The sequence below is a fragment of the Phodopus roborovskii genome, unplaced genomic scaffold (assembly GCF_943737965.1).
Source record: "Phodopus roborovskii unplaced genomic scaffold, PHOROB, whole genome shotgun sequence".
Taxonomy (NCBI): Eukaryota; Metazoa; Chordata; class Mammalia; order Rodentia; family Cricetidae; genus Phodopus; species Phodopus roborovskii.
Window position 1 is genome coordinate 10322208 of NW_026126599.1, and position 23764 is coordinate 10345971.

General features: G+C 44.8%; 1 protein-coding gene across 1 annotated transcript in view; it reads right to left on the bottom strand.

The window, feature by feature from the left end:
• Mtus2 (microtubule associated scaffold protein 2) overlaps nucleotides 1-23764 on the bottom strand; it is a 104220-nt gene that overhangs the window by 48983 nt on the left and 31473 nt on the right. The gene's annotated exons all lie outside the window — the stretch shown is intronic.

Below are 23764 nucleotides of genomic sequence, written 5' to 3' on the forward strand. Positions count from 1 at the left end.
CTACATTATGGCTGAACTTTGAGTACAGTGTACCATGAATAAAACATACTTTAAAAGAAGCCATAACCAAGTGAGAGATTATCTAATGTTAATTGGCTGATTAAAGCATCGTGAGTATGTTGAATCAGAATGTTGTATATCCAAAGTCAAATTGTTGAGCTATTTTTAGCCATCCACTGTCAATCTCTGTGGCCGACCTCACAACCTTTTGACTGTCATGTGGAACTTTCTGGAAAGTGCTAACCAACACAAAAGTTAAGGATGTCACCAGGTCACATCTGAGACCTAGAGCAGGGATCTCCCTACTTAGCTATGAACTCTTGATGCTTCCAATTTGAAAAGCACCTTGAATTATGGCTTTCTTTTGTTCTGTAACACTTAAGACTTTCTTGGAACCATTTCCATATCAGAACAAATTATTTGGGGCAAGCTAAATCTGTGTTCGCGGGCTGGGGAGAAGCAGGGGGACATGGTGGAGAGTGAGGCCCAGGAGAACCCATAATTAGCATATGGAAGAAACAAGCTGACCTAGAGGAAGGCTGGAAATGTCCCCTCAAGGCTGAGACACGTGCACAGCAGAAGGCACTGGTGTGTTCACGGCTATTACAAAACTAAAGCCCACACCCTGGGGTAAAGATTTAAGACATTAATGGGACATGGAGTTGTATGAAGAACTACATATATGGAGAACTACATGTAAGAGCATGAGCAAAGAAAGCCCACACCATGCAAATAAGTCCCCAAAGGCTCAGAGAGTAACAGAACCATCCCCAGGTCTGTGAGAGGGATTGTTTGAGCTGTTGGAAGTACCCTGAGCTAGCAAATTCAGAGACAGAATGGTCTGGGAGAGGGAGGGGAAGGGGAAGGTCTGTTCAGCAGGCATAGGGCTTCAATGTTTCACAAGATCACAAGACACTGCAGACGCTGGACAGACAGCTGCCTAAAATGCTTGCTGTGAAAGCATGAGTTGGGATCTTCAGTGCCTACATTAAAAAAAGAAAAAAGAAAAGAAAAAGAAAAAAAAAGAAAAATAGAAAAAAAAAAAAAAAAAGAAAAGAGAGGGGAGGGAGCGAGGGGTGAGGGAGAAGGGAGGCAGAGAGAAAGAAAAGCAGGAGGGGCCAAGCAGGAGGATCCCTGAGGCTTCGACACACCAGGTTCAGAGACAGACCCTATCTCAAAAAAGAAGGTGGAGAATGAATGAACTCAGGCCTCTTCAGGCGTAAGTGCACACACACACACACACACACACACACACACACACACACACAGAGAGAGAGAGAGAGAGAGAGAGAGAGAGAGAGATACATGTACTTGACAATACTGAACTATGTATTTAAAAATAGTTAATGCACTTAAAGCCAAGAATGGTGGCACACACCTGTAACCCTAGCTCTCAGAAAGATGAGGCAGGAGGATTGCCACGAGTTTCCTGCTAATTCAAGCTACACAGTGAGTTTTAGGTCAACCTGGGCTACATTGTGAGACTGTCTCAAAAGAACCAGCACTTTCCTCCCCAAAATAGTTAACGATAGTAAAATATATATTTTTTAAAAGTACAATAAAAATGTCAGCTTGTATTCTCTCGGCGGCAATAGTCCCTGCGCCACAAACTTGGATGCACTCAAGCTTGAGGGGGCTGAAGGGTCACAGGAGGCTCCAAGGGCCAATATGCCCCATCCTGAAGGAAATGGCTTCTTTCTGAGCCAGGTGCTACCTGCTCCAAGAAGACACTGCACAGGGCACAGCCCTCAGGGATGCCCCGTCCATCCGTCCGGGAAGTGCAGACGGAGAATCTGCATAAGGAAGGGGAAAGGGCTTAGGTTCTTCCACACCCCATTCTGAAATCTCACCTGTGATATGAGTCCAGCATAAACTGCTCAGTCTCCAGAAATGTACTGCTCTAGAATAGCTTCCTTCTCATCAGTCAAAATTAGAAACACACTCAAAAATAGCCATAAAAACAGCCATCAGAGACTCACTTCCGGTCTCAACGGTTTACAAAACTTTGGCACATTTGTTTCATCCATCCACCCATCCATCCATCCATCCATCCATCCATCCATCCCTTTCTTTCTTTCTTTCTTCCTTTTCTTTTTTTTTTTTTTTTTTTTTTTTTTTTGGTTTTTGACACATGGTTTCTCGTGTAGCCCAGGCTGTCCTGAAACTAAACTAGGGCAGGCTGGCCTGGAACTCACAGAGATCCTCCTGCCTCTGCCTCCACAACTGCATGGCTTCATTCAGATTTTGTATTCATCAGAACTTTGGCTGGGCTTGGTAGCAAGGGACTGTGACAGCAGGTGCATGGGAGGCTGAGGTAGGAGGAGTACAAGCTCCATGTGGCCTGGCTAATAGAGCAGACTGAAGTACAGCCTGGCGGATTCAATAAGAACCCTTTTTAGAATGAAGAGTGAAAAAGGCTCCTGGGCTAGGGTTAGGAGTAGGGTTAGGAGTAGAGATAGGGGCAGAGGTAGGGTAAGGGTAGGTAGGGGCAGCTCTGCTTCCATTTTCAGAAACTAAAATGTCAACTTATTTTCCTTCTCTCTTTAAAACTTTCTTTTTATCCTTTCCATAAGTGTTCTACAGTGACGACTTGCTTCCTTCATCATATATTGATAAAAATTATGGATGCTTTCTTACCTAATTACAATGCTACCAAACATTTAATAAAATGGACACTGTATCTTTTGCCTCTAATACCCAACTCCTGACAAAACTTTGCTGACCTCCATTTTTTCCTTCTTTACTCATGGGTTCCATCAACATCAAGTCTCCTGTCCCCTCTGATAGCAATCCCCACTCTTCCTCTCTCCCTCAAGTCACCCACCGACTTGTTCAGACCTTTAGAGCTGCCTCACTGAATTGAATGCCCCACAGGTGGGCCTGACTCTTGCTTTCTCTCTAAACTTGATTTGTTTGTTCTCAGTTCTGGGGTTAACAATCTCAACTATGAAGGGCGTAGGCTTGCAAACGATGGCTGGGTACTCCTTCTACAGTTATTAGCTGGGTTCTGTATATAAATTATTTGCCCAGTTGGACATTCAGTACAGTAGTGCACTTGCCCAGCATGCCTGAAAGCCTGGGTTTGATCCTCAGCTAGACAATATTAACTTGTTCATTATTTCAATTCCCTGCAATTGACTTTGCCCAGGAAAGACAACCTGGAGGCTGATTCCTTTGCTTTGGAGTGCTGCTTTTGAATAAAATCATGGTACTGCAGTAAAAGCCAGGGATGCGGCTGCAGATGTCGATGTTTGCTTTCTCAGATTTCTTTCCACACTTTATTATTATAATTATGAACTTGTGTTTGTCTTAACATGCACAAGTGTTCTGGTTAGTTCCATTTAGCCTTTGCAGATACTTAGCATACTGAAGCTTCACCTATGGGGCAATCTTTCGGTGGCCCCTCCATCCTCTGACACAGCTCATCTGTCTTTCTTGCTTGCTATCTGGCTGAAGACAGCAGCATTCGGGTATGTTCCCTGCCACAGACTTGAATTCATTCCACTGTGCTAGATAGGAGCAAGACTTCCTTCTGGGTGGAGATGGCAATTAGATTCCACCTGCCTGAGTGCCTTCATCATCACCCGAGGACCACTGGGTGGAAGGAGGTGCCCTTTACAGGAAGTGATCCTTCCCGCTGAAAGATATCCTTTGAGGAAGAAATCTGGATGTGGCAGGGGTAAGGGGTGGAAGGAGTGGGGGACGGGGGTTAGAGAAGATAAGAGAAGGCAAGAGGCAGCTCTGGCCTGTGGGCATTTGGTGAGGCATGCAATGGAGCAGCTCGAAGATCTGAACAAGCCAGTGACTTGAGGGAGAGAGGAAGAGTGAGGATGGCTGTCCAGAGGGGACTGGAGACTTAAACTTGATGGAATCCATGAGCAAAGAAGGAAAAAAAAAAAAAAAAAAAAAAAAAACTCCAGATGTGGTGGGGTGAGGGTGGAGGGGAGTGGGGGGTGAGGGTTAGGGGGTGGACTGGGTGGGGTGGGGGTGAGGGGGTTGAGTGGAGTAGATGGGATAGGAGTGAGGGGTGGGGTGGAGTAGGGTAGGGTGGGGGTGAGGGGGTGGGGAGGAGGATGGGGCACATGGGTTCTGGTGAGGAGGATACAGCTTCTCCTTTGGGGACCTTTGAAGCTGGAGCTGAACTCTGGATGGAGGAACAATGGCAGTGAAATTTACCCAGGGAAGAGAAAGTGTTCCAACAGTGGCCAAGGGGAGAGGGGCATGAAAGGTTCTACATTCTGAACAAGAGTTCTCCAGGGATAGAAATCTAGCTCAGCACTAGAGTATGCACTTAGCTTATGTGAGGTCCAAATTCAATCCTCCCATACCACAAACAAAATAAACAAATCTCCAGAGACCCCCCCTCCCCATGTATTCCCATACCCGAAGAGGCTTAATCTCTCAAAGCCAAACAGAAAGGGCTTAGCCTGCTGGCATTTGGCACAATTGTAGCTGTGGTTTCAGAGGCTCCTGGAAGCAGCATCATGGCGGCTTTTAGTTCTTTAAAAAGCATAAGATGTTTGAGCTGGAGAGATAGTTCAGTGGTTAAGACACTGGCTGCTCTCTTGTTAGGGACCGGAGAGACAGGTATCACTGTGTATCCCTGGCTAGTCTGGAACTAGAGACCAAGCTGGCTTTGTAACTCAGACTGGAGTTAAGATAATTGTAAGATGCCACACAAGAGCTGGGAATCCAACCTGGATTTTCTGGAAGAACAGCAAGTGTTCTTAATCCTTGAACCGTCTCTCTGGCTCCAGGATAAACTATCCCTCTAGAAATGGAAGCTAAAATGAATGCTTTCAAGTCTCCCTGGTTCTGGAATCTTAACACAGCAACAGAAAAGTAATTAATACAACATCTGAATGATGTCCCTCACGGCAGCTGGGGGGCACCCACACAAATTCACGAGGGTTTTAGTCTGCAAACAACTCCAATTTGTTTCTTGATGCATGTAAAGCAAGATCCTGAATCATGTCAGTATAGAAGCAAAAACTGGACTATTTATTTCATTTAAAATCTGACAGAATGAGATGTCAACAGAGATATTTTCACTCTCTTTCCTGATGTATTAGTGATAAATTTTGCAAGGTACCAATTTTTCCCAAGACCAGAAAGTCATGGTTCTTTGCAAACATGACATGACAACATTCCCCCAACATAATGAATATATCTATATATTCTGTCAAAAAGAGTTATGTTCCTGTCTTCTTAAAACAGCCATTTAAGCAAAACAGGGTAGGGGGGGGGCATTCCCAAAGGGGCTGTTGAGTTGCTGCACAGAGTAGCTGGTTGCCTCATTAAAAACACAGATTTCAGGTAACCTGCTTAATAAGCCCAGCCCTCCTGTATGTTTGTTTAATATGGCAAAGCTTGTCTGTGGCTCACATTGTACGCTCTGTGGAGGATGGGCCCAGTTTCTCCATCAGTAACTGTCTTGGTTTTCTTCATTCTACATCATAGTGCCTCAGTTCACTCACCATGAACCAACAACTATGGAAGTACCCCTGCCTTGTATTTTTCCTTTAACTATCTCTGCCAAGTATTGCCTAACAACTCTTCCCTGATTTGCAATGCCTCTGCTTACAATATTTGACTTTATAAATGATATGAAAGCAATACACACTCAGCAGAAACTACACTACAAAATTTGAATTTGGATATTTCTTGGGTAGGCAATACGCAGCTCAGTCCTCTAGTACAATGTTATCTACTGGCAATGATTCCAGCTCCCAGTTAGCCCTGAGACCACATGTACAGTAAGCTACGGTGGCCTGTATGTTAGACACTTTGAATGCACTGTTGATTTATAATATTATTTAACATCATGTTTACAGGGTGGATTTGAACCCAGAGCCCCAGGCATAACAAACACCTCCAGCCTGATATTCTCACCTTACACTGTGTTTGTCAGGCATAACCCCACTGTAAGTATCTGTCAATCTGTCATAGTTAGCTTCAGCGTATCAATCTGAAATGAACCTAGAGTCATCTGAGAAGAGGGAACCTCAGCTGAAGAACTGGCATGAAGACTTGTCCAGAGCAAATATCTTTTTGTCTTTGGAGCATTTTCTTAATTGCTAATTGGTGGAGGAGGACTCAGCCCACTGTGGGCGGTGCCATACCTAGGCAGGTAGGCTCAGAATATATAAGAAAAAAGCTACACAAGCCAGAGAAAGCAGGCCAGCATACAGCACTCCTCCATGGTTGGTCTCTGTTTCAGTTCCTGCCTTGGCTTTCCTCAATGATGGACTGTAACTCATCAGGCAAATACACCCTTCCCTCTCCCAGTAACCTTCTGTCAGTGTGTTATTACAGCAACAACAACACTATCCGGCACTCCTTTCAGAGTTACCTTGTCTAGGTCTTGTCAACATCCAAACTGACCTCTCATTCCCTTGGACCTCTCCCTCTCTTTGCCTAGTTGCCAGGGAGATCTTCTAAACATGGACTGGGTGCTGTACTAGCATCATTAAATGGCATTTATGGTAGCTAAGATGGCATCCCATGAATGGTGATCGAGCACAATTCTTGAATTTTCCTTCCTTTTCTTCCCCTTATTTATTGCCTTAATTTTCCCCTTCCCATTCCCTTGCCATCTCCCCAGCTAGACTTCTCCTTTCCCCCAGTTTCCCCTCAGCTTGCATATCATAGATGCAAGTGTATGGTATGGGCATGCATAGAAACACACAAAAACTTTCGTGTCTCTATAGAAAATCTAGGGTCTGCAAATCGTGAAAACACACTTGGTTTGTCCTTCTGAGTTTAACTTATTGTGCTCAATACAATGATCTCCAGTTTTATCTATTCTTCCATGAAATGATATTTTATTCTTTTTTGGGGGGTGGGAGGGTTTGAGACAGGGTCTCACTATGTAGCCTGGGATGTTCTGGAACTCCCTATGTAGACTGTAGATCAGGCTGGCCTCCAGCTCACAGACATCTGCCTGCTTTTTCCTCCTGGGTGCTGGGATTAAAGGTGTTCACAGCTAAACCTGGTTAATTTTATCCTTCCCAATGGCTGAATAAAGCTTCATTGTGAGACCAGCAAGATGTGCATGCTGGAGTGAGGCACATTTGATGTGTGGTGGTGGATGATTTTGATGTGAGTTGAATTCAGTTTGCAAGTATGTTATTGATAATTGTTGCATCTTTGTATATCAGGAAGATTGGCCTATAATTTTATTTTCCTTCCTTTCCTTCTCCCCTCTTTATTTATTGTGTTATTATCTTCTTTTAAAAACTTTTTATTGATTCTATGTGGACGTCACATCATGCATCCAGATCCAATTCATCTCCCTTTCCTTTTGCCTCCACCCTCTGCCCCTGCAACTTCCCCCCCAAAACAAAATACAATAAAATTTAAAAGAAAAGAAAAAACAACAACAACAACAAAAAACCTCATCATGGAAGCTGCAGTGTGACACAGTAATTCACACAGTGTACCCCTCAGCCCATACATCTTTACTTGCAAGTGTTCACTGCAATGAGTCCTTGCCTTTGGCTTCTGCTGGGCCCTCTTGAATATCCTGTTCTTGCCCTGTGTCATGGAGATCCTGCAGACTTGGAGCTGCAGGACTGGCCCCTTCACGTGCTCCAGCAGATAACAGATAGGGGTGGATGTTGGGGTGGATCAACTCATAGCCATGATTCTGAGCCTGGGTGGTAGCTGGGTTGGTCATCCCACCAGCTCTCCCTCATCCCTGCCACCAGGGGAGCTCTCAGCCCCACCCCAGACAGCTCACCCTATGCAGCAAGCAGCAGGGGGTAAAGCTAGTTCTCCTGCTCTCACACACTGGTGGCTGGCTCACCCTCCTCTCCACCAACAGAGTTAGCCCTACTGTGCTGCCCAGTTGAGGTGCAGCTCTCCCACTCTCACAACCTCAGGGCCAGCTCTCCCATCTGCCATGGGCAGTGAGAGGTGGTGGGGGGGAAGAGCATCTCTCCTTTGCCCATGCTACCATGTGGCAGATGAGGGTCAGAGCCAGGTCTCCAACACTTGCTTACATCCTTGGGGCCAGCTCATCAGCACCCCTGTCAACAGGGTCAGCTCTATCGTGCTGTTTAGGTGAGGTGCAGATCCTGGATTGCTTCAGTTGGTAAAGGGCAGGGTTAGCTCTGGCACCTGCCACAGGTGGTGAGGGGTGAATGGGAGAGGCGTTAATCTGGTTTTAACATCAGGAAAATGCTGGCCTCATAGAATTAATTTAGAAGTGTGCCTTTGTTTTTATTCTTTTTTATTGTATGAATCAGTTCAAGGAACACTGATATCAGCTGTTTAAACATCTGGTAGAATTTAGCTGTGAATTCATCTGGACCATAAACCACAGCTCTTTTTTTTTTTTTTTTTTTTTTTTGAAGACTTTCAATTATTGCTACAGTCTCACTGCATGTTACCAATCTGTTTAAATTGCTTATAACTCTTTATTTTCAATGTAGAAATTTATCCATTTCTTTTATCAGATTTCTGGAATAGATTTCCAAAAGCATACTTTAATGATCTTGAGTGTGCGTGGTGTCTGTTGTAATGCCTCCTTTTCCATCAGAACCTTAGTTATTTTAATCTTTCCTTTTCTTTTTTCTTCCTTCCTTCCTTCCTTTCTTTCCTTCGTTCTTTCTTCCTTCCTTTCTAGCTACTTTGACTAAGGTTATATCAACCTCATTTATCTTACCAAAAAGCCTATTCTTTGTATAGCTCTTTTTACTTCTATTTCATTAATCTCTGCTTTCATCCATTGTTATTATTCATTTTCATTTACTGATTGTGGGTTTGGCTTGTTCTTAATTCTGAGGGGCTTGAGAAGCATGAAGTTTTCATTGGAGATTTCTGAATTTTGAAAAATATTTACTCATTTCTTTATTTTTATGGCTTTAAGTGCCTTGCTTGTATGTCTGTGTATCACATGTGTGTAGGGTGTTAGGAATCCAGAGAGGGCATTAGGACCCATGAAACTGTGGTTGTGAGCCACCCACATAGGTGCTGGGAACTGAACCTGGGTCCTCTGCAGGAGCAGTCAGTGGTCCTAGTTAATAAGCTGTCTTTCCAGCCATTATTTTCTTGTATTTATGTAAGACTTGGCTTGTGTTTTCAAATGTGCACTACTTCAGGGAAAGTGTTGTGGGCTGCTGGGAAGAATGTGTGTTCTTCAGTGGCTGTGTCAAATACTCTGTAGATGTCTGCCAAGCCCATCTGAACTACAATGCCACTTAACTCTGGCTGTTTGCTGCTGAGTTTTGGGGGGGTTTAGTTGATCTTTCTAGTCACTGCATTATTAATGTGTAGAGATCAATCTATAACATAATGAATGGAAGTCCTTGTCTAGTCTTGTTTGATATTAAAAATGTATCTTGCACAGCTATCTTCTTTCCTAGATTTAGAGACTTTTCTGCTATGATTTTATTGAATAATTTTCAATGATTTATGCCCAAGAATCATATATTTGGTTTTTAAGTGAAGTTCCACTGATCTTATAGGTCATATTTGTTTTATTTTTGTCATTGTCTGAACAGCCTCCAGGGCCTTGACCTGACTGGGGGCAGCAGGGAATGAAGAAAAGACAGACATACAGACACACACACACACAGTTGAGGGGATGCAGAGAGTAGAGAGAGGGCAGGGAGGTGAAAGGAGAGAGAGGGACGGAGGATCGAGAGAAGAGAAAGGGGGGAGAGGGAGAGGGACCCAGAGAGACAGAGACCAGGTGGGGGTGGTCTGGGTGCTCTTCTGGAGAAACTGCATCATCTGTTAGTTCATCAAGTGTATTTTAGAGTTGAACATTATTAGGCTGTGACAATTGTAACTTGGAATCAAACTGAACTTTAACTGGGCTTCTATGAGCTGGAGCCCTCTTTTTTGTCTGGGCCTGGTCAATGAATGGGTCTTGTCTTGGGCTGACAGCTATAGCGAGGGCCCCTCATAACTTTTCACACTGTCCTGTCTTCTCTTGAAGTCCCAGAAGTCTGTATAGGAACCCCACTACCATGGTTCTCTCTTCCTAGTGACTTACTACCCCTAACTCTGCTCATTTCCTATTAATCCTGCTGTCTGCTGTCATGGAGGAAGCTAATTCCTATTGTAAAGGACCTGATGCTGACCATAGTGGTCCTGAATGGCCTACCCTATCATGTCAGTGTCAGGATGATTTTCCTTCAACAGAGGGACAGATTGTACCTGGCAGAAGCCCAACACCTCCGCATGTTCTTTTCTGCTTTGTTCATTTTTCTCACATGACTCAAACTGAATTTTAAATTTGCTCAATCAATTCATATATTCAAAGCCTCCTCCATGTGCAATCCCTTCTTCCCTCTTGCATTTACCAAGGACCTCTGTGCTATGCTAGATGCCATGGCGTTTCTTCTTCACTGAGATGGGTTCCCTGTTTAAGGCAGAGAGGGATGGCATTTACCTGGCTTGATGGGTCAGGGTGCTAGGAAGGGTTTGATAAAAAAGTTCAGATGATGGTCACGTCTTTATCCAGAGGGCTACAGACCTTTCTAAACTTCAGGGTGGCTTTGTGATCCCGATGCTTCTGTGTGCATTCACTTAGCATGAAGTAATCGTTCTCTAAAACACAAGTGTTCCTAAGCCTGGGAGGAGGACAAACAGCCATCAACAGCAGGGGCAGGGACGCCTAGCACAGGGGCAGGGGCGCCTAGCAACAGTGCCTGCGCTATGACTTCAGTGATGGAGAATACAGGGACCACTGCTATGTGGGAATGGGGTGGGACTGGAGAGAGGCTAAAAGAATTCTCAAGAGCTGCCTTCTAAGGAAAAAGAAATGAGAAAATGCCAAAGAAGAAAGCAGTAAGGACTCTCTTAATTATTTCTGCCATGTCTGTTTTCTGACCACTTCCTCTGTCTAGGCAATTAGGCCCCAGAACCAGTGCCTGCTATGAGCGCTATCATTCACAAAGCCACAGAAGCAGTGAGATCAGATGTGGTCTTCTGTGTGCCCCCCACCCCGAGAACATGCGTTGAATGAGAGAACTCACCTGGTATGTCTCTCACTGGCTCGCACATCTGCAACCTGTCCTAGGATGCACCTGAGATTGCCTCATAGTGACAAGTAGTGACCTTGAAGTCCATGTTGATCTTGTTTCCTGTTGGACCCTGGAACCCAGAGAAGTGTCCCTGCCACCAGGGATCCCTGAAGAAAACTAAGAATTGGATGACTGCAACTGGGAGAGGGATCTCAACACCAGCATTACAGCCCGACAGCACAGCCCCCAACTGTATTGTTAAGCTGGATATTTTAAGGTTACCAACATTAACAGAGCTAGAAGGAACTGTTGTAGGTAAAGGGATAAAATGAAGCCAGCACAAATGTCTGGGGCTGTAGACTGGGAGCTGCCATTGTTGATCTCCCAGCTGCTGGAAGCTCTGGCTGTCTGCAAGATGCCCCCGGCAAGATGGCAGCTCCTTCACAGGGTTCTCATGTCAAGTGTCAGGACTGAAGATAAGAGGGACAAACCACAGAACACAATGCTTGGGAGGAGTGAGGTGTGGGGAAGGGGTTTATTTAACTAGGCTTCCATGGGACCCAGACAGTTTGTAAGGGACTTGAGATATCACACGTGACCCCTTCTTACCAGCCTTGATTTGTGGTATGTTCTAAAATAGCATGCGGAGCGTGAAAACACACATCAGGTTCTCTACTCAAAGCAGGTCAGATTCTGGGTCACAGAAAGCAGTGTGTTTTAACTGACTGGGAGGCATGCATGATGATTTATGAGAAGTTCAGACGGTGTGGGCCGCGCCAAGGGAGTGGATTCCCCTTCGAGCTTGAGCAAGAAAATGTAACTCAGCGTTGCTCCACTTTGTTATGAGAACTTTTTTCCCCACTGGAAGAAAAGACCTCCCTTCTCCCAGAACACCCTCTCACAGAATTTACCCACACAAGGGAGATGTTTTGTTCATACACCTGCCAATTTCCCCCCTTTACTCTGGCGATTTCCTGTGATGTAATGACAAATAAATAAATAAAAACAAAACAAAACCCCCGAACAATAACAACAACAACAAAACACCAAAAAATATTCATTATCATAAAAGCATTTTTAAAACTCTATCCCCTTTCCAGGCTTAATTATATTCAATATAGGTCATAAAGATGAACCTCCAATGGCCACCCCTGAACCACTGGTGTGGTTTCCATCAGTAATATGCCCCAAAGCAAGGACATTAAAGATGAATGTTTCCTCTGAGTGTGCTAATGGTTCTAAGGACAGTGACTGAATGCTGCTGGGCCTCCGGAGGGGGGCGGGGGCTGCAGCTTTTCCTTCTCGAATACTGAGAAGTTGGAGCCCCTTCATCAGCATAACCCTTGCAGGGTGTGGCAGGGGAGGGCACTCGTGTACCACTCTGTCCTGGTGCAAGCACCTTCGGCTCGACTTACAACACCTTGCATGTCTCTGTCACCTAAAAGAGAAGGAAGTAAGATGGTGGAGCTAATGTTGCAGGGACACAAAGTGAAAGACTAGGATGGAAATTCCCATCCCGAGAGTTACAGTGTGAAGACATGGACCTCAAAGGCCCTTTATCCATGTGTCGATTGCCTCACCTCTAGCTCATGGTGTTTGTCCTGATTTGGCTTCTGTTGTCAGTAAACTGACCCAAAAGCAGCTTGAGGGGTAGGCTTATTTCAGCATTAAGCTTCCAGCCCATTATGGAGGAAGTCAAGACAGGAACTCCAGGCAGGAACCTGAAGGCAGGAACTGATGCAGAGGCCATGAGGGAACACTGCTTACTGGCTTGCTCTCCCTGGCTTGCTCAGCCTGCTTTCTTAGACAACACAGGGCCACCTGTCCAGGAGTGGCATCACCCACAGTGAGCTGGACCCTCCCACATCAGTCATCAAATGTCACAGCCATGCCCATGGGTCCATTTGAGGGAGGAAAGTCCTCAAGTGAGGTTCCCTCTTCTTAAACTCTACTTGGTGTCAAGTTGACATAAATGAACCAGCAGAGTGCTATTGCGGAGGTAGTAGAAAATTTAAGAGGTTGAGCCAGCCTTGGTGAGAAGCCATCCAGATACTGGGGTCCAGCCCCTTGTCTCTGTTTTGCTTTCTGGCCTTCCTGAGCTGAGTCACTGGCTTCATAGGGCCCTCTCTACCAAGATGCATTCCCTTGCCACAGGCCCTAAAGCAATACTCAATGGCTTGAGACATCTACAGCTGTCAATCAAAATAAACCTTTCCTATTTTCAGTTGATTAGTTCAAGTGTTTTGTTACAGGCATGGAAAGCCATCCCAGAGATGTGGTTACAGAAGCCCATAGGCTTCTTCTTTGTTTCCCCTTTGCAGCATCCCTACCCACATCTTGTCTAAGTGAAGCCATCCATTCTCTCTTGCAGCAGGACATCTGGATGTGCTTACAGGGTATCTCCTGGCTACTCTGGCACCTCAAATTATGAAAAAGCCTACTCTGGTTTGAATGTGATCCCCCAAATTCAAATATTGCAAACTTAATCTACAACTCAGCAATATTGGGAAGTGGGGCCTAGTGGGTTGTGTTTAGGCTACAGTGGGTTAATGTTTCAATAAAAGGGTTTCTCTGGGCCTCCCCATGTTCTGCAATAAAAATGCCTGTGTGAGACATCAGTACCATCACCCTGACTTCCCAGCCTTCAAAACTGTAAGAAGATTTATCTTCATTGTATATTATCCAGACTCAAGTATTCTGTAGCAGTATCACCAACAGATTGAATCAAATTAGACATTGTGTTTTCTCCTTTTCCTTTAGGTCCCCTCATCTATTTAACAATATTGCTTTGACTGGAAAGCCTTCCATGGGGTGAGACATAGATAAATGTACACAACATTCATGTCACTTGCACATAGGATTGTCATCTGCCAATAAACAGGCAGCCAACAAGTCAAAGACATATAGTCTTTTTATTTTTAGACTTACTTTCTTTGATGTGCATGAGTGTTTTGCCTGCACATATGCATCATGCCTGGTGCCCATGGAGGTCAGAAGAGGTATTAGATTTGCCAGAACTGGAGTATATGTGAGCCACCATGTGGGTGCTGAGAACTGAATCCAGGTCTTCTGTAAGAGCAGCACGTGCTCTTAACCACAGTCATCTCTTCAGGCCAAGAACAAATGTCTGTATTCATGGCTGGACTCAGAGAGCAAACATTATCCACAGACACACTACAGCAAGCAGTCTATCATTCCACTGCCTCCTAGCACAGCAGAGTGCTCCAAAGGTTCTCTTGCTCGGGATATTGGGTAGAGGCCTTCCCTTCCAGGCTTTGGGGCTGGCTTTTTCTAGGAGGCTCCACCATTCATTTAGAGCACAGTCTCATTTGGAGAAATGATGGGGGATGTTCTTCTGTATATATATTTCTCTTATTGGTTGATGAATAAAACACTGATTGGCCAGTAGTCAGGCAGGTGGGGCTACTAAATCAGAAGAATTCTAGGGAGAGGAGAGGTTACAAGGGAGAAGCCCGTTAGCTGCTGAAGGAGTAACATGCCGGATTACAGGTAAGCCACAGCCTGTAGGCAATACATATTTTAATAGAAATTTGTTACTAATTATGAGAGAGCTAGTCAGTAAGGAGCCTGAGCCATCCGTCTCTGTGTGTTTATTTGGGGCTGAATGGCTGTGGGACCAGGCAGGAAAGAAACTCTGTCTATAGGGAAATTTACTTACTGCTGGTGTGCCATGTCTTCAACTGATCTCAAGAAGGAGGTCAATTCCATAAGGGAAAGAATTGTGTTTAATGACCCAAGTTGTATGGGGCCACAGCAAGTCCTCAGTCCTTATATTCCATGTCAGGTGGAACGTGCTGGCTGGGTGGCTTTAAGGGCGTTGTTCACACTTCATGTCTCCACCTGCATCTCAGAGTACACTGGGAGCCCAAATCACCATGCTCCAGAATTCCCATCTCCCACTGAGGGGCATGACTCTGATGGAGGTCCCCAAGCAGAGATTAACCTTCCTCCTTTTCCTCCCTCCCCCCCAGCATACTCCCACTCCTACCAAGCTTACTTCCCAAACATCTCTCCATCCACCCACCAACGTTCGCCATGTCCATGTCCTACTTAGGTCCAGGGCCTGTTGCCTGCTGCCATGCAGTCTGCTGCTGTGGATCTCTTCTGGGCTCTGTACCTATCTGCTGTACAGATGCATGCGGGCTCGGGTCACCCTCCACTCAGAGGCTTCTCTTTTGCTCTTAGTGACCACAGTCCCCATCACAGCTCAGGCCCCACAGAGCCTGCTCTTCCCCCACCCAGGGCTCCACCTAGTCTCCTTAGGCTCTCTCCCACTCCACGGAGCTGCCATGACCCCTCCCACCTGTGTGCTTTTCACATGTAGACCTTCGCCTCGCCTTCTGCAACGTTTCTCCAGGAACACTTTCTTCTGCATTTGCATACATGCAGAGCCACACTCCCCAACATTGCTTTTCCTATTGGCACCTGTCACTTGATCACTCCCCTCACCAGACGGCACAAAGTGTGGCCTGCTGGCCCTGTGCTATGTCCCCAACCCTGAATAGTTTCAGCCCAGAGCAGGAAACTAGATGGTTCTTGGGTCATCTACATGGAGCGATGGTATTTCAAATCATTTCCTTGTGTGTGGTCTCGAGTTTCCCTCCTAAGGGACTCAGTTGACAGATGAGGGCATTGGAACAGAAGAAGTTGTGTGCTAGTGGCCAGGGCTGAGCCTGGCTTCTGCTCTTCAATCCTGCGCTTTCTCTACTGTGTGTCCTTTTACTTTCCCCGATTAAGTTTCAGTCCCAGCACGGTTCACTAGGTGGCTGCAGAATGTCACCGAGAACACAGGCTACACTGTTAGTGCTCCTGCCTCACATCCTAGCCCTGGTTTGCTTTAGCCAAAGGAACCCATTTGTCTAAGCCAATAGCAGCACTCAGTGCAGGGTTAACCCAAAGCGGGATGTAGTTAGCACCTACCCAAAGGCTGGGGTGGACATCACAAACAAGCATGAGTAAATGCTAATGTTTTCTGCTCTTTACTCCACTGAGTCGTGGTATGTGCTGTAAGCACTGAAGCTGGTGTACACGATGACAAGTCCTTCCCCTTCACTGAGTTACGATTAGCTCTCTGCTTCCTTGTCACAACCACAAACTTCACTCTCCTTGTGCCCAGGCTCCTTTGTCTGCCCCATTTATTCCTGCTGCCCCTTGGCACTGCCCCCCCCAAATCTGGACAAAATCCCAGATGTCTGTCCTTTTAGGACTTAAGCTGCATTTCACCGGCTGCAGAAAGGATTCTATCCAGCTGCAGAAGATAGTCCAGGTTGTTTTACTCCCTTCTTCTCTAATTCTCTTGAAATCAATGTCAGTTTCTTGGAAGAGCCTGCAGACATGGAGAGTCACAGTTCTTCCCCACTGTGGGAAGCTCTCTGTTGACATGTTTCTGTACTTATTTCTCCCATGCTTGTGAAGGAGGAGTGCCCTTGAACTAATCTCCCCAAATGTATTCTTTCTAGAATAAGTATCCTGTTCAAAAGAGAAGTTAATGGGGAAGTCAACAAAGCACAACTCACTGGATTTGTCAGAGCACCCCCTAGAGGAATGAATGGGGGTGCAAGAGTCCCTTTCCTTTTGGGGAGTCTACACTTTGAAACTGCTTTCTACAAACATGAAGCAAGTGTAACACACGCCACATCAGGTAATGAGATAAATTCAAGACAGCACGAGTGCGTTCATACCTCCAAAACCATCCTCTATTGCCAACTGAGAGTCATGAATGTCCTATGTCAGGGAATGTTTGTCATTCTGATGCTAACATGCCAGAAGCCAGAGACTGCCCCTCCAAATGGGTGCCATGAGAGAGGCTCATATACTGCTGCTACTCTTTCCTTATGTGGATGGGGCTGGGAAGATGGCTCAGAGGTTAAGAGCACCGGTCACTTTTGCAGAGGACCCAGGTTCAGTTTCCAGCACCCACGTGGCTCTTTGCAATTGTCTTTAGTTTTAGTTGCAGGGATTCTGATGCCCTCTTCTGGCCTCCTCAAGCATTACATGTACACAGTACACATAAATACATGCAGGCAAACACTTCTAAACATAAGGTAAACAGTGGAGCAGGGGGAACAAGCAGAGGGGAGTTGGATGCCTTCTGGCCTTGGAGCTGTCACTTCCAACTGTGTATCCACAGTTATGACAGCCTCTTTGAGCACTGGCTTTTTCTCGGGCCATCTGGAAGACCCTCTCATGTACTTAGTTGCTGTCACAGCTCTGAAGCCTCATGTACTCTGTATCCAGTTCTGCAAGTTCAACACAACAGACACTATGTCAAATGCAGAGATGTGGCCTATTAAAAATATTTCTAACACACAGAGTCAAAAATGTCCTACAGGCATTTGGGGTCAACCACTGTTTTTAGCAAAGTTAGATCAGTGGTTCTCAACATTCCTAAAACTGTGACCCTTTAATACCTCATGTGGTGACCCCAAAACCATAAAATTATTTTCATTTCTACTTCATAACTGTAATCATAATATAAATGCCTGATGCACAGGATATCTGATATGTGACCCTTGTGAAAGGGTCATTTGACCCTCAAAGATGGTCGCAACCCACACATTGAGAGATACTGGCTTAGATCATGATTCCACTCATTTGAACCACACACCATACCACTCTAAGAAATAAGCCATGGCAAATTCCCTAGCCAAACTAGGTGGGCTGAAGTAGACACTGTCTCCTGTCCCTTTTACAAGCTTTTCTCCATCAGAAGGCAAATCTTTGGGCTTCCTACCAAGCATGGGACTGCCTCTCCTTTCTTTTCCAAGTGATTCTTCTCCTGCACATTCTTCACCATAGACATGGGCTTCCTTACCATTCTGGTGTCTGTGAGCCAGGAAATATCCCAGGACTTCACATGGAGTGACTGTGTCTGGCCATAGAGGGCAAGCGGCATCAACACTCCTTACTCCTTGGAACACTGGCCTGTTTTGTGAGCCAGTCACCCATGTCCACACCAAGACGACAAATCTCATTTTCCAAAACACCTGTTGAGTCTTCTCATCTGCTCCCAGTATCCTGTGTCCCCAGGTACTTTGTTCTTTACTTTAGAGAAACTTCAATGTTCTCCCTCTCTAACCTGTTTGTTGTTATTTTTGTTTTGAGGACTTGATTCTTCACTAATTCCCATTTTCACTTTCAAATCCACGTTCACGTTCTGCACAGCTGTGTGTGTGTATGCGTGTGTGTGTGTGTGTGTGTGTGTGTGTGTGTGTGTGTGTGTGTGTGTTGCTAGGGATCTTATGGGCTTGCATACATCCACAAAGTCTCTCCCACTGATCTCTACCCAGTCTCTCTTACTATAGTTTTCCTAAAATTTTAGTTTCTCCACGAGCAGGATCAATACAGCAAACTGCACCATGACCATCACCTTTCTAAAATCTTAAGATTTCATGATTTTTTCCCTAGAAGAATTCATTAAATCTCAATGATTTTGTAGACTCTAAAGTAGAACAGCTTCCTGTTCCTGCTCAGATTTCATTCCTCCTTACCCTTGGGTATCTCAATTCCTTTTCTTCAGGGATGGAGGTTCTCTTTGGTACCTCTCTCTTTTCTTTAAAAGTTAAAACATATTTTAAATGCTCTCTCTCTCTCTCTCTCTCTCTCTCTCTGTGTGTGTGTGTGTGTGTGTGTGTGTGTGTACTCGCGTGTGCACATTTGAGTGCAATGCCCATGGAGGCCAGAAGAAGGTGTCAAGTTTCCCTTGAACTGGAGGAGCTGTGAGCTGGAAAATGAGCTCAGGTTCTGTACAAGAGCAGTATGTGCTTTTAACTGCTGAGCCATCTTCCCAGTCCCTAGCATCTCTCTTGCTTAGCACAGAAAATGCAGTCTCTTCAAGTCCTCCTATCTTCCTTCATTCTGGTTTCCACTCTGAGAGCCAGAACTCTTATCACAAGTCACAGTGCTAGTGTGTGTTTGCACAGGGAGTTTGTCAGTCATCCTGCAAATCCAGGAGTCACACTGCTGGTGCTGGTGTGTGTGGTGTGTGTGGAGGGAGTCTGTCACCCTGAAAATCCAGGAGTCACACTGCTGGTGTGTGCACTGGGAGTCAATGGCCCTGAAAATCCACTAGTACTTTCTGTTATCTTCAAGAGATTCACTATTCTTACCAAAGCACAGTCATTCACCTCAATCGCAGGGCCCAATGTTCTGCAAGCATGCTAGTAGCTTCCACATACTGGGCTCACAAACCTTCATTCACATCTAGAACTGTGCCAGGGTAGGGAAGCTACACGGACAGTGTCCTGACCTTCTCAAAGGAGACTCAAAATCCCTGCAGTACAACTTGCCAGCGTAGACACATGAAATACGTGCATCCAACAATTACAGTCACCAATGCATGAGGCTGGGATCCACATCTTCCCTCAGCATATGGCTTATGAAATGGAATTCTTGGCACATAGTTACCCATGCAGAAGTAGATTCCTTGTATTTGATCACTGTTTGACAAACGCGATAAAGACTGATCAACTTTTTCTAAGTATTTAAAACCATACCTCTACTTTCTCTAATTCTTTAGACAGAGTCTCACAATGTAGCTTAGGCTGGCCTAGAATTTACAACATAGCCCAGGCTGGCCTGAATGTGAGCCTCTTGATGCAGGCTCCTGAGAGCTGAGATAAAAAAGGCTTAAGACATCACGCCTGCCCTTCATCTTTTGCTAACTCTCCTGGGAATGGCAAGCATTATCTTGCATCAACAAAGATAATTTGCATATTCATAAGCTTTGTTGATGCCTCAAACACATTGGCCACCTGATTTGGAACAATATTAGTGTCTATTATGGTAGTTCTGCTAAGTCAGTTTGACTGTTATGAAAAGATGTTTAAGACAATGATTTTTATGTGTGCATATAATCATGGGAGAATCTTGTTGAGTGATAACACTGGGCCTAAAAGGTCCAGAGAAAATGATTACATTACAATGTGTTTAGTGACATCAGCAATTCCTCCTCCAAATGTGAGTGGAGAGATGGTGCAGGGATTAAGGGTGCTGGCTGGTTCTCAGCCCTCACCCACAGCATCTGTACTTCCAGTTCCAAGGGATCCAGTGCCCTCTCCTGGCCTCTGGATGCACTGTCTCACAAATGTATGTGCAGGTAAAACATGCATATACATTGAATAACTAACCTTTTCAGATCATGCCCTCTGCAGAGCTCATGGCTGCTGCTCAGTGGCCATCTGGACTATGCTACCATAGCTGATGGAGAGTCAGCATGGTGGGTAGAATTGCTACCTCAGTTTACACATAAGATCTCTCCTTCAGTTTACATGTGGGATAGCTACTTCAGCTTACACATGGGATTGTTACCTCAGCTTACACATCCCTGCTTTCTTCTGTGTTAAACTTTTTTTTTTTAAAAGGAGTATTCCATTTTTATTTATCCCTTATTTTTTTTTCTGTTATACCTCACATTTTCAGGTTTTGGCCTAAGACTTATAACATGAGAATTTAATCTTTCCCCATGTCATTAGAATCAGTGTCTGGCCACTGTGAGTGAGGCATGGAAAGTATACAGCCATTCTCCCCTGTATTGCTTTTTTTGACAGATTTTTGTATTTTATCTTCTATTTTTATAGTTTGCTTGGCCATCTCTTGGCACAGATCTCTATAAGCTCTCTGAGGCTTATAGAACTTGAATCTGTAGGTTTTCTTTAAAAAAAAAAGATTTATTTTATTTATGTGAACATTTCTATGTGTGTATACCACATGAGTGCAGGTTCACTCAGATGCCAGAGACAGTGGTTGTAAGCCTCTGACTGGGACCCAAACTCCAGTTCTCTGGAAGAATAGCAAGCACTCTTGATCTCTTCCAAGGCATCTCTGTAACTCCATCCGAGAAGTTTTCAATCATTCTTTCTTTTCTGTTTGTTTGGAGACAGGGTCTAACTATGTAGCTGTGACTGTCCTAGAACTCACTATGTAAACAAGGCTGACTTTGAACTCACAGAGATCCACCTACCTTTGCCTCCCACTTGCTGGGATTAAAGATGTGAGCCCCCATGTTCAGATCACTCATATTAAAAAATATTTTTAGAGACCTATTGTCTCTAAAAGGTCAGAAGTGGAGATATGTAATCAATAACTCACATATTACAGTGACAGCAGAATGCCCCTGTTTACTATTTTGACCACTGGCAAGTTTCACGTGACCCATCAGTCAATAAAATACCAGTTAGAATAGCAGAGGGTACAGACCATATTTGGAGGCAGGTGCTTTGCATGATATCTTTCTCCCAGCTTTACTATTAGTGACAAATAAAAACTGTATACTAACCTGCAATCTAACATCCTGGAATGTGCACACGTGGTGAAATCACTAGCACCCAGCTAACTAAGATGACCACCACTTCACATGGCTCCCTTTTTGGTGTGTGCTCAGTGTGTACTTATCATCTATCTTGGCAAGTGTAAACTATGCAATTCAGAGCTATGAACTACACCCACCATCATAGCAGGTCTCCAGAACTTATCCTCGTGGTTTGGAGTTTACTGTTTACTGACCTCTCTCCCTCTCTTGGGCTGTCACATGGCAGCACCTGTGGCTTCCTGCCTACCTCCTGGCAATGCTAGGAGGGTCAGATGAGGAACTTTGCTGAGTGCTGCGTGGGGTTGTGCTCTTCTAAGAGACCCCGGACTATCTCCATTTTATTATTCTGTGATCTAGCAGGCATTTGATAAATACATGATGACAAAAATAATACACAAGGCATGATTTGATTAAAGGGTACCCACGTTATCTGTGAAATGGGTTGAAATACCTTCATGAAGATTAAATGAAATAGTGTTCATAAACATACAAAGGGCAGAGTCATGCCCATTACACACTGAAGCTTATTATTACCTCCCCCTAAATTGTATACTTTTTAAAGCAGTTTCTCATTTGAAGCAATAGGACTCTTGGGTCATGCCCATGTCACTGGACTTCAGTAACCTACATGCCCACAGCCAAATTCACACCTTCTCTGGATTTTCATGAACAGATACTTCCTCCCTGCAATACTGTATTTCCTCCTGATAGTCTTCCTGGTTTCAAGGCAGCTGATCTAGTTAGGTTTCTGTTGCTGTAATAATCATCCACCCAAACCAGCATGGAGATGGGAAGGGTTTATTTGGCTTACGCTTCCGCATCACAGTGCATGGTGAAAGCTAAGACAGGAATTGAAGCAGAAACCACCGAGGAACACTGCTCACTAGCTTGCTTTTTCTCGCTCGATCAGCTACCTTCCTTATAGAGCTCCAGCCTGCCTGCCTAGGGTTTGTATAGCCCTCAGTGGGCTGGGCCCTCTTGCATCAATTAGCAATTATGAAAATGCTCCACAGACATGCCCACAGGCCAGTCTGATGGAGGCAATTCCTCAGTTGTGATTCTCTCCTCCCAGGTTTGTCTAGGCTTGTATCAAGTTGACAAAAAAAAAAAAAAAAAAAAAAAAAAAACTATGACATCAGCTTAGTGTTAAATTAGTATAGCCATCTTATATGATCAAATGACAATGTATGAAATTTGCAAAGAATTAATAAAATATTAAATTATATATCCATTCTGCCTCTCTGCTTTTATATTTATATTTTTATATTTAACATTTTTAAATTTTATTTTTATATTTAAATTGAGAGTCTTGTAGACAGAATATAGTTAGATTCATTAAGTAACTTCAGACTGCCTCTGCCTTTTAGTGTGTTTAATCAAGTCACTCACATTCAAAGCAGTTATTGATAGGGTTGAACTAACCTCTTTCAACCGTTTTCCATGGCTGGCCTTTATTCTCTTCAGGGACCAGACCATGGGTGTGGGTCACTGTTCAGGGGGTTGCGTGATACACAATTGCATTCATGACATGACTCCTAGGCCAACTGCCCACAATGTCACACCACATAGCTTCTCCCTGTCGTCATGATTTGATGGTCGGGAATGAAATGCAAGACGAAGGAAGCTGTGTATTTTCAGCTTCAAATGATCTGCAATTAAGTTTGAGGGATGAGGTGCTCTGTGTCCCACACGGGGAAAAAAGAGGAGGAGACACTCTTGGCTCCCCCTCCAGCCACCCCCAAAGGTGGAGCACTGTGACTTTTCTGAGCGCAGATTTTCATTTCTAGTCAGTGCCCTCTAGGTGGCACCACTGCCACTTCTCTCAGGCAGGCTCTGCCACCTAATCACAAGCAGCCAGGGACACTTAGTAACGCTTTTACTAAGTAGCTCTTTGTTCACACTCCTCTCAAACACTAAACTCTAGCTACATGTTACTTCTGTATCCTTTTACCCAGGGCCTGGAACCTGGCCTGGAACCACTCTCTCATTTGACTCTCCAGGGGTGCTTCCTCAGCCTTTCCCACATCACCTGTCTCCTGGGGGCCTTCCTCACACCCTGGCTCCTGCATGAGGAGCAGGGATGCTCTTAACACACTGTCCTGTCTTCTCCTGAGTCTTCCATGAACACTCTGCTGCCCATCACCCACTTCTTATGTCGTTTCTAGGTAAGCAGGCCCATAGGACTTCTTGGCTGGGTTCCTAAAGCATCCAACAAAAACCACTATTCTACCTACACAGTGTCTACCTGTGATAAAAGGATACCATTTCATTGGAAGGATAAACAGATGCACAAAATAGAAAAAGGTAAACAAATGCACAAAGCAAGGGAGATGAACTGATAAGGCAAAGGGTTTTCACCTTGTACTGCACCTGATTATGAAGTTTACACTATCATCAATAAAGTTGAGGTACATCAGGCATTGGGACTGAGGGTCTTCATAAACAGGGAGATGACTCA